The following is a 12,615-nucleotide window of genomic DNA, read 5'->3' as shown; positions in this document are numbered from 1 at the left end:
ACCATCTTTAAAGTTCAGCTGAGTGATAGACTCAAGCAACCAGTGTCATCAGATGGTAACTTAGCAGCTGTTGATAAGAATAAACCTGGATACTTGGCTATTTAATGTAATTTTAGATTTCAATAAACTGCCTCTCATTTAAGACCCATAGCAAGGCCTGTATTTACAGCACAGCACAAGGCAGCCATGGGGTAAAACATAACAGCTGGTGTTGAATTCACCTTGTCCAGGACAGGAGAGTTGTGTCTGGGCTGCTGTCAGGAGGTGGAGTTTGCTGGAACTGGCCCTCCTGGAATACCTGAGGTCATCCAACCCCTGCTCATGCACCTTGATATTCACAAAGTGCAGACGAGGTGAGCTGCTACACGATCTCTGTGATATTCTCCTTCAATTACCCCACACTTCACAGAGGGCCACTAAGCCCTCTTGTCCATCTGAGTAGCAGATAAACAGCCCTACTGTCTCTCACCCCTGCCCAGCTCTTCACTCTTGGAATATCGTTAGAGTCTGCTCCCTTCACTACAGCTACCTCAGAAGTAATAAATAATTCTTGAACACAGAAGACTTACATCTGTTATATCAAGAGTAACAACTGACCCTCAACTATGGAAATCAGTGTTTTCTACTACACGTTCAGAGACAGTTCACTCTCCATTTTAAAAAATCACACCATAAAAGCAGTTTCTAAAATATAAAACCATTTATAAAAAGAGCAGGAAGTCACATTTTTATTTATTTGACATCCTTCTATTCTCACATCTGTGGATATCTCCACACCATACATATTAAACACCTGTAGGAGACATTGATGGAAAGATCAACTGCCCCCCCCCCCCCCCAAATCCAACTAAAAACCACAGTGTCTGTTTCTAATAATTTAACTTAAGATAAGGAATAATATGTTCATTTCGAATTTTACTGGATAACAGAGGGAGTGAGAGAAAAGAGTATTCTAAAATTAACTCTCATTTTTGTTGTTAGCTATTGATGACTTCGATTGCCACACATTATTAACTAGTTTCTCAACCAAATCAAAAGCTGCATGAAATAAAATGAGAAAAAAACAACCCTGGGGCTATACTTGAAATGAGAAAAATGCATGTATTTTTAACCAGATGGTTCTCCCTCTGAGTTACAAGTTTATAATATGAAATCATTACTCCTCTATATTAAATATTCTCCTGTCTTGCTTGCACATGTTTTTAAATTCTAAGAAATCCTAACTGCTGCATCACCTGCAGCAGGGACTTTCAAGGAATGTTAAGAGCCAGAACATTAATCTCTCCGGTGTCAATCTGTTTATTGCACCCCAGAGTCAAAAACCCCATCAGCTCTGCTATGGTCTCAAGCATACTCAGTGAGGTCAAATATTTGTCAAGATAGTTTGTTTTGGCTGGAATGGAGAAAGTAAAGGGAAACAGACAGAAAAGGTCAAAGCTACACCATTTTTTCAAGAGACAATGTTAAATTATGGAGCCTTGACTAGACAAATATCTCATTAAATTAGTCAAAGGTTTAGGTTTCAGAGTATACTTTTAGGAACCTCTAGGTGTGGCATAGACCAGGAGTAAAACCAGATTGGCCAATGCAAAAATCCTAGCTGTAGTAACTTCATTCTTTTCTGAATGTGCAAACTTAACCCCTGCTTAAGTCAGAGATAAGATCATAGATTCCCTCCACATAATTTTATGTGCTTGAAATACCTATGGAAATTATTAATGAAAAATAAACATGACCTGTGCTAGAAAAGGCCTTTTCAAGGCTGTGAAGCACCAATAACCTCATTTCAGAGCTCAGCTGCTGAAGGACACTTTTAGAGGCCTTCATAAGGATGACTCTGGCCCTTAGCAGGTTGGGCCCCCATCCCATGCAAACATGCTCCCACCTCACCATCCTCTGGGTAAAGCATCTAAAATAAACCCACAAAAGTGTCTGAAATAAACCCTTATGAATCCTCTTCTAAGAGCACTGGTTTAAAGCATCAAAACCCCCTAAAACTGGCCCATACATCTCTCTGAATGTATATGGTTTTGTTCAGTCTCTCTTCCAAATGCTGCAAGCAAACCAGCAGCACAGAAACAACCAGAGCTACCCGTCCTACTCAGGAAAGCACAGTTAACATCTGTGACTCGACTTCTTTCAAAATAGAGACAGGACATCAGGCCTCATTAAAATGCCATATCATGGTGTCAACCTATGTCTCATGCCCTTCTGAGAACCAGTTTCTCAGAAACAGGGGAGCACAAATGTTTGGCCTTCTAATTCACAGCAAAGAATTATTTTACAAGACATTTCAGTAAATGAGTAGCATATCAAATACCATCTGTAAAAAGAGCAGGAGCAAGTTGCTATGTATTTTTCAGCAATAATTAACTGACCATCAACCCTGCAAATGCCACTTACTTCCCTTCCTATGACAACTGTTTTACCTCTCGTTTCAATACGCAGCAGCATGACAGACACAAAGGCAAACAGCTTTCCAGATCATTGTCCCTGGACTCAAATACGAGCTGTATTAATGTTCTTTTCCCCAGTGTTAAATGTTTTTGATAGCTAAGAGAAAGGCTCCATAGTCTAAGAATTAGTTGCTGGATGAGGGCATCCCGCTGGGGGCTGTATTTGGCACTTCTTTCCTATAATGTGAAAGCATGACACCCATTAGTATAATTGAGATTTACAAGCTTGCACAATGAAGCAAAACTTATAAAAGACCCAAGAGAGTGAACATAAGCTACATCAACAGGGGAGAATTTGACGCAGAAGCCATAATGCCATTACTAGAGCATTTCTGCCTTTCCTGAAAAACAAAAATTTTGGTAATGTTTGGTATTCATATGGTTTATCTACTTTGTACTTTAATCTCACACTGGTTTTTGAAACTAAAAGTGAAAAGCCAAAAACAAAGTCATCCTAAAACATGATACAGTCACACAGCAACAAAACAAAATATCCTTGAAAAGAAGAAACTGATGCAATAAAACCTTCAGGGAGACAGATGTGCAGGTCTTCATTTCTTCAGCTTTTTTATTAGGTATTTTAAATGATCAAGCTTATGCAGATGGCACAATGTGCTCTGAACTACACTTGTGAAAGCACTATTTTAAAAAGAGTCTAATTCTTTCAGTGCTGCTCAAATTGCAATCAAAACTTGGTAAACTAAGCCATAGTTCTGCATTTGTCCACTAAAGCTTTTTTCAAGTCCAGACTGAGTTTAAACAAAGTTAGCTGAAAAGCTGCCCATATGCTGCTGTGTTAACTGCAATCTCACCTTAACAAACAGAACCTACCTACATCCACTGACACCATGAACAAGCCATGCTACCTGGCTCAGAAACGAAGAACTGATATTTACAAATTTTCCCAGAAGTGTCCCCAGGTTAAATGAACAGATACCTAAGTCAGCAGAGAGGAAGAATTAAAAAAGCTCAACTGTTGTAGGCACCTACCTTGTCTACACCCTTTCTACCCCTCAGACACTGATTACACAGGAAGTGAAATACAAGTATAAACCACCTGTTGGGAATAACAAATGACAAATACAACCTCTGGTTTTAAATTTCAATCACTGAACTGTTGACACATAGAAGAAAACAAAACAAAACAAAACAAATCAGAATTGTTAACCCAAGTGTTATTGTTTTGTAGATGGGAAGACAGTCCTGCAATGTAGTCATACTATACCTACTTTTAAAATAACTAAAGAAAGTGTTAAAGAGCGAAGCTTGGTCCCTAAATCTTTACATTTATAGGGCCAGAACATTTTTATAACTTGTATCCAAGAGCTGTAAAGGGAACGGTCAAGAACACCTGGGAACTTAAGGACTAAATTCATTGTCCAATGAATTTAGGAAGAAGAGAATTTTTTTCCAAGAGCTCAGAAGAGTCAGTGCTTGTATCGTATGTACTGCAGACACACAGCACATCACAGAACATCACAGTCATGTCAGCTTGACATGATTCAGGGTGGGCAGGAAGGGAAAGAACGAAGGACAACTGATATTAACCAGATGGGTAAAGAATTAACAGCAGGAAGTATGGCCAAAGCCAACAGATTCTATCTAATGAGATTACATTTTTTATATTTTCTAATCACATTTCCTAATTAGATTGCAAGTTTGACCAGAAAACATATGCTTATGGCACATTTAGGTTTTCTAAGGCATTTGTTTTGGCACATTTTTATGAAGAATGTTTTTTTTTAAAAAAAAAATCAATGCTATGCTCATTTCTCTGACTCAAAACCTGATAACCGAGAGAGCTGAAGTTATAATTAGAAATGAGGAGCCATTACCAAGTAAAACTCTCTGGTGCTATCAATTTTGTCCCTTCTGGCACTGAGCATTCGGACAAAGGTCTGAAAGACAACGTAAAAATGCTCCTGGTCCCATCTGTAGACAGTACAAACACTGCAGAAGCACATCTTTCTCAGGAAGACAGGTGCTAAGACACACAACCACCACTGCCATTTGTAATCTGACCTCCAGGAAACAGTCCAATTTCTACAAAAATTCACACAAAAGAGAAATGTGCTTCTGGAAACAAGGCTCTTGTCTGCAAAGCAGAAACTCCGAGAGTCTTGGTTTGACCTTAGGATAGCTGAAAACTGTGCTTCATGTACACCTGCAGCCAAAAGGGTTAACAGAACCCTGGGAGACGCACAACGGATCTGGGAATCTCTCCTGGCACCACCATCTCCTGTTGCAAGTGCTACTTTACATCTCTTGTGATGGCAAAGCCACCTCTGCTTTGCCTAAGCAATACATTTACTCTGTTTTCACCAACATCCAGGCTTTTCCCAGCACAGAAAATAGGTGAGAAGAGCATTACTAGAAAGCAGGTACCAGACTAGAATTGCTTTCTTTCAACAGAGATGCCACAACAAATTACAAGAAGAGGTGTTCACTTCAAAACTGTACATTGTTATCTACCTACCACACAGTATTTTGTATTTTTCTCCATGGTCTTCTTGTCTGTACAGTTAGAGCTTAATTTACTCAAAATATACTTATTGCCACCCTGTTATTCTTTCATCTGTCAGTGTTGATTTGATCACATGAGCAGACTCATGTTTTCTCAGAAAAACACTTTTCCCTGTGGCACAATTACTGCCACTGCTTGCTTCTCTGGCAAATCCAATGCAGCAGTTAACTTTCTTTGAAAGGCACACACAGCTCCTGAAAATCAATGATCTGAACTATCTAAACCTGTCCCCATTATCAGCCCTTCAGTTACGACTCTGATGTGTGTTTCCACAGTGAGACACACAAGGTGTGTTTAGGACAGAGTAAAAGGAGAAGGAAGAGATGTGTGGCAGCAAAGAATACCCTATGAGTTTTAAACCAGGCTCAAGTCCGTCTTGTCCTAAGGACATGAACTTTCTATTTTTCCCAGTGAGTTTGAAAGCATTACCATGCAAGCAGGAACAACACAAAAAAATACAACTGCTTGAAAATCAACTGTGATTATATTCCCAAGAGATTCTTCCCCACTGCCTCCTCTCTTTCTTATGAGCTTGTTATTTCAAACATATTATCTGCAGCCTGCTGTAGTTTTCTGTATACAATGAGATTGTTTTCTACTTTAAAATTAAAATATTAGATTAATAAAAACCCAAAACAAACAAAAAACCAAAACAAAACAAAACAAAGCAAAAAAAAAAACAAAGCAAAAAATGCCCACCAAAAAACACAAAACCCCCAAGCAAACAAACAAACAAAAAAAGCCCAAACCAGTGTCAATTGTGTGCAAGCTGTTCCGATAACAGAAGTACAGAAATGGGAATGTGCTGGTCTTGCATTCTCATGTCAGACTTCCAATTTCCACAGCTGTTTACACCTCATGAGACACAGCAACACAAGACAGTCTGAACTGCAGCAAGCGGACTTCCAGCTCTCACAGGCATCCCCTTCACTGGTAACCTGCACCCCTCATTACTGCCCACAGACAAAGATGCTATTCCCAAACTGTCTGCTCCTTTCCATCCTTTGCCTCTCATGCCTGTCTCTTCTAGTTCCTTACAAAGTTTATCAGACACGATTCCAGCATTTGTCTCACAGATTTGAAAACTTTCCTGTACCCTTACTTCTACCACTAGTAGTTACAGAGACAAGTAGCTCACTTCAAATCATCTACTAAGCAACAGCTCCATTTTCAAATGATACTGAACTATATTTAATAAAGCCCTCTAGATAGCAGCAGTACTTCTACACACAGTTCTCAACAAAACCACACAAGTAACTTGAGCTGCACTGAAGATGGCTGACATTATATTCTTCAGTAAAACAGATTATATATGCCACTCTTGTGTTACCGTCATGTTGCCTAATAATCCTGCAAAAATGGCAGCACTATTTAAAAGCACTACATTCTTGCTTCATCATATGCAAGGAAATCTGCATCAACATACTACTCAGAGATCTAAAATTCTCAGAGTATACAAAAACATTCAACATCACACTGGTGTTTGCCCTTTTCTTGGCTATGCAACAGAGCAGAACTTGGCCCTTAGCTGTGACCGACTTTTGCAAATCATCTTATCGTTTTTATGGCTCAAAAAATGTTTTGCTTATAACAAAATCCCCACTCTTCTCATACTCCAAAAGCCCCATGAGATACTATGCCAAACTGCTGCTATATTATTAGACCTTTTACAGTAAATTCATGTTCAAAACCAAATCCTCTGCATTTCAATACTGCCTTTAATTTGTATTTCACAAGTGGGTTGGGCAAGAAGCCACTCAGCTGGCTGGGCAGAGGAGCCAGCTGGCTAGTTCATGGAAGGAACCCGTCAGACTGCCCACAGAGGCAGCCAAGAAAACACAGCAGGTTCTCCAGCAGCACCCATGGGTCCCTCGTGGGCACCCACCACACTGACTCACCCTGCTGCCCAGCTCTAACTATCACTCCTCCCACCCCAGCCCTGTCCCCACACTTCATCTCTAGTGGGAGCAGTTCTAGCCATTTACCAGACTTAAAAAATCGGGCACAACTGATGAGTAAAAACCAGCACACATTATAACCTGGAACTACTTTCTTTTTTCCAACTGCACAGAATGAAAATGTCCCTCTGGGTAACCTTTGCTCTGGTAACACATAACACAACACACAGAACTGTGTCACAAGTCAGGCATTAAGTTTACAATGCTGCAGAAGACAGGCAGCACATTTCATTCTTCAGCATTAGGGTAAAACAGAAGAGCTGGTCTGTGCCTCAGCCTCCATACCAGACAGATTTGGAAGTGCTAAGGTGTATTTTCTGTGATGTTATCCAATGCCTATGCAGACAATAGAACTTCAAACAATTAGAATTTCTTATTGTTCACATCAAGTTCACCTCTCTGTTTTTAATACAGTTGCTGGAGCACAAATTAGCCTTTCAGAAATTTAAAAAAGAGCAGAGACTACAGAGTAAGCACCATGTCTGCTGTCTGACTAAAACCAGTGCAAGTCTATGCAGAAAAGAATCCAAGCCAGAAAGTAAATAGTCTGCTGCCTCACATACTTGCTCACTAACTTCTTAAAGTGAAAGATGACCCCCAAAAGCTTTTCCAGCCCTGGCAAACTGCTCAGAAAATAATTCTCTAAAGAGTTAATCTGGCTCTTACATTGCAGAATTCAGCATGCAAGTACAGAATGCCCAGGCTTCTCTCTCTGCAACTCCAGTGCACTGCGATCATGTAACAAACCAATGTAGGATACATTATCTTACTTCAGCGAGAGAAAGCAATGAATTTGAATCCGTAATGAAACCCATACCAAAAGATACATGATAGTCTTAGAAACTGTGGTACTATTAAGCCTTTTGGATAAAGAGTTAGTGAGCTCCAGGGCACTCTGGGCAGCACCTCCAGTCACTCCCAGGTTTCCCCAACTCCTGGTGACAAGCGAGGATACGACCCCAGGAGACACCAACAAAAGACAGAAAGCAGTAATTGGAGCCTATCTAATTGCAAGAGTCAGAGGCTGTATTTAGACTGACTTGTACCCCATCATCTCCACACTCCTCAGTGTATGGGACCTCTGCTCTCTAACAGTCTTCTCCTGCCATCAAATATTTCTGGCACTGCCCAAAGGCACCACAGCACTTTGCTGAAGAGAATAAAAGGATGCCACAGGAGGGGGAAAGGGGTGCCCAGACTACCTCCAAATCCAATGCTGTCCTTGTCTTTGGACTAGAGAGGTCATGCAAGTAGTGGTCACACCTGCAAGCAGGGGTCAGGGGGAGCAACAAAAGCCAGAGCAAGGGAAGAACAGAAGAGAGAGGGCTGAGCCACACCACACAGGACAGAGTGAGAAGTGACACCTGGAAGCTGCCATTACACTAAAGAGCTGCACTCACAAAGCAACACAGCATCAGTGTGTAAGCCATGAAGGGACAAAAGGGGTCATAAGACAAGGTTATATGAAAACAGAAATGTTAACTTGCTTCAGACAGCATACGCTCTAATGGATACAAAATACCACAGCAACCTACCTACCTTTGGTAGGACCAAAGCAAAAGGAAAGATTTAAGAGATATTCTTTTCTTGTTACATATTGGTAAAAAGAATTATGATGAACTCATGTTCTTTAGTGCATCCTGCCTGAATGATGCAGCAACCCTCACTGGTCTGCTTACAGATTCTTCTTAAATGAAGACTGGCCAAGAAGATGCAATACAATCACAGCTCCCCAGGGTTCCCTGTTTACAGTGGACAGGTGTGAAACGTATCTGCATCTGTAGGTTAGTCTCAGAATGGGACAAAGAAAGATTAGTTATAAAAACAACCTAAGCCCTGCTTGCACCTCATACTTGTCTCCTTCCTTTCACTGGATCAAATGCCAAAGCACTTGCTGTTGTGGGCACCACACATTTTTCACATCAATGTACTGAGATGCGCTCCCCTGCCTTTCTGAGCTAAACCATCCAGTAACCTTTCCTTGGCTGTCCCAAAGGAAAGAGGCTGGGCAAAAATCTGAGGATAAAAGGATGATATTGGATAACATACAGAGTACAATCCTCATGCAAACCCTGTTTTCAGGATCCACTTCATTTTTCTCTTGCTGTATACCTGTGGTGATTAGTAGAGAAACAGAAATGCCTCGGATAGGAAAGCAGATGGGACACCCTGAAACAAACTCATTACAAACGTGTTTTTTGCCCAGAACAACTTTTTCTGCCACAAACAGCACGTGCCAGATTCCCTGGCTGCAAAGCTGAGTTACACCACAGCAAAACACCCCTTGTTGCAAGCCCTGCAGGAATATTGCCATGCTCACTCTCCTCTGGGTGTACTCACTCTGCGCTGCCTCAGCTTCCGTGCATAACAGTTCCCAGACAACGGAACTTTATGGCTGCCAAGATCTTTACTCTGCAGTCAATTGCATGAACAACACCCTTTTTTTGGTTTGGTTTTTTTTTTTTCCCCTTGTCTTAAAGTTCTGTCTCTCCTTTACTTCCTGTCTCCCCTGCCTTCCTGTGTTACCCAGAAGCATCTCACTTGGTTCAGAAACATTTGGGTAATCAGAGGGCTATATTTGGGAAAAGTGTTGGTTTTATTATTTACATCAATCTCATTATGTAGACCTATACAAATACAGATACATTGCATCCTGGAGCATTATCTTCATTTTAGTCTTTATATCCTTAAAAGAAAGGTAAGGTTGAAGTGAACAAAGACCACTCATGAAGGACACAAGATGTTTATCAACGAGATTTCAGAGCAGTGCTGACTTTCTGAAATCTCACCTTCATATAGTGCCAGGTATGCCTAAATCATCTCCCACTGTTACCTTATCTCTTATGCTACAATTTAAAACTTTCTTTATGTTTTCTTGGTTTTCCAGGTCTTCCCATGGATATCAGCCTGCTTGTTTCAAGAAAAAACTGTGAATCCTCACATATCACTATGGTCCCAGTTTTCAAAACAGAACTCAGGCAGCTACAAACAAGACAAGAAGGGAAACCATAAATCAACAAATCCAGCTGCCAGTTCTACCTTATAAAAACTAAATCTCACATCAGAAGGAAAGGATGGTCTCAGACCAACATCTCTTACCCCCTTCCTATTTCTCAAAACTGCTGAAAGCAAACACCTGGGGAATAGTAAAATAAGGTGTGGTACTTCCCACAGATTCTTACCCTTTTTCAAACGGAGATGAGAAATGCCTGGTGTATCCTGAGTGAACCTTTAGTCACATCTTCCTGTATTTTTTTAATCTCTGCTCAAATTCTAGGATCTTTTTTCCTTTTTTTTTTCCCTCCAAGGTTACTCCTACTAACAACTTACCCCCCCAAACATCCACAAAGTATAAAGCAGATATATTCAAGTCTTACCCTCACACTTATACCAGATGAGCTTTCAACCTAGAAATGTCTATTATTTGCTAAGTCTGTGACTCTTGACTCCACACTATGACACTTGTATTTTCCCTTCTTCAACTTTACATCTACCATCTTCTGGTAAATGACACAATGTCTTGGTCATTCTCCATACTGATGATACTTTCTAGATCTGCATCCTGAGCAAAGTTGATTCTAGTCTCATGAGTATCAATGAAAATATTAAATAAAAGCAGCCCCAGAACAGAGACTTAAAGGACCACGTGAACAGTCTCTTTTCTCCACGAAATAATAATAATACCATGAAACTGCTATGTATCACCCCAAGTGACGCAGTGCTCCAAAACGCAGAGCTATCGGCACCCTTGACTTGTCCCAAATACACAAGAGTAAATGCTACACACAAATAAACACATACTCACTGTGCCAGATGTCATTAGCCCAGTTCCTGAGATGCAGCCAGGTGGGTGGGGAAGATGATGGGCAGTTCCCAAATGCCCCACAGGACTCCAGTTAGCAATGTCACAGTGGCACTTCGCCAGTGGTAGATGCACTATGCAAGTATAAATTAGTGACCTGATTTAATTCTACAGTGAGGAATACTGCTCCATTCTCTGTGGCATTGCTGCAGATCCTATACAGATAAACAGGTCAATCCACTGCCATGTTCGGAGTAAACTCCTGAAGAGACCTTGTCTTGTAATCAGGTTAAAAAATTAAAAAGAAAGTCCTAAGAAACCTGGTTGAAGCTTAAGGGTTTAGGGAGAGGGGTTGAGTTAGTGGAGGCTTTCTGCTTTGAGTTTTTGGTTTTGTTTTATTTTTGATTTAGATAATTCTGATCTCCTGACTTGTACACAAAAATAGCCTGTGTGAGGACTAAGAATGCCAGTGGTAGATGGACAATTCACGAATTCCTACACTTCACAGAAATCCATCCACTGTGAGAATCTGAGCTATTATGCCTAATGTTTTCTTCTCATCTGAGCTTCTAATTCGCACAGCATTTATCCACTTACAGACTTTGGACATCACTTCATCTCTATGTTCTGCATCTTGACTCTTCACACTGGACTGTCTGGATGAATAATGGCTTTCAATTCATTTTTTACATAGGACTTTAGAGTTCAAAGAACAGAAATTCTTAGTAATGGGGAAACACAAAACATTTGTAAAAGATGAAAAAATGCAACTCAGTTCAGCTAGCTCAGTCTCCATAAAGAAGCTTCACATAAACAAACTTGGCTTGTTTATATTTTAAAATATCTAATTGTCATTCAGTCCTTTACAGAACACATTTCTTGAGAAGTGTTATGATAATCAACTTTACTAGAAATAGTACCATATAAAGCAACATTAACAGCCATAACATGAAGAGGCTATGCCAAAAGCTGCTCTGCTGCCTTGCCAGAACATGATGTGTCCTAATGATGAGAAAATGGCCAAAAAGATAACACAACTGGGCTAGAGATAACATTCCTTTCTAAAGCAATTCAGAATACTGGTGCAAAATAAATTTAATATCCTAAAACCTCACCTGGGTAAATAACTGTAGCTGATGATCTGGCATGACATTTAATGAATTTAATTCATTATTCATTTATTTCTATTTTTATCTTAAAAATACTAATATTAAAATCTATATTCTTTGAATAGACAGCTACCAATTTCCTGGAAGGCAGTGACTGCTACTGCAGGCAGGGGCTTTGTGGTTAGTTGTAGCTAATTTACACTCTCCTGTTTCATTCCCTCCTTAGAGTTGGATTGCTTTCACAGGTGCAGTAATGGTCATCTAGCTTCATAAAACTCCTTGGCATTTCTCTCCTGAACTGCTACTACTCTCAGACTTTTGATCTCTTTTCCAAAGCCAAGTGAAATCCATTTCCTGATTTGAAAGAGAACACTTAATTCGATAAACAAGTGGCATGCTGTCTCTGTAGCTTAGCTAGCAATAAAATAAGAAATATGCAGTTCTCTGTGTAAGGAGAAAACCTGTACTTTTCTAATGTATCCCCTTTTTTCTGACAGCTGGGACTGGGGTCCTGCTTCCAAGAAGCAGCAGTAGCTTGTGCTGTGCATTTTGATGAAAAAAGGATTATAACACACCTGTTGTTTTCTGACAAGCATCTGCCACCAGCTGTGACTTAACAACATTACATAAAGATACATTAAAAATCTCAGCAAGTACTCAGCCACTCTGAACTGAAGTGATGTAATAAGAAATACAGTTTCTCTTTTTGATTATAAGTTATTCGGAAAAAGACAACAGCTGTTGTAAAATATGCGGGCAATACAGT

General features: G+C 40.1%; 1 protein-coding gene across 1 annotated transcript in view; it reads right to left on the bottom strand.

The window, feature by feature from the left end:
* ADAMTS12 (ADAM metallopeptidase with thrombospondin type 1 motif 12) overlaps positions 1-12,615 on the bottom strand; it is a 146,534-nt gene that overhangs the window by 119,233 nt on the left and 14,686 nt on the right. The window lies entirely within an intron of this gene.

Source organism: Agelaius tricolor, unplaced genomic scaffold, assembly GCF_023055355.1.
Source record: "Agelaius tricolor isolate 1412-34295 unplaced genomic scaffold, bAgeTri1.0.p SCAF_4, whole genome shotgun sequence".
Classification (NCBI taxonomy): Eukaryota; Metazoa; Chordata; class Aves; order Passeriformes; family Icteridae; genus Agelaius; species Agelaius tricolor.
Note: the sequence above shows the minus strand (reverse complement) of the source record. Positions and strands in the feature narration are given on the sequence as shown.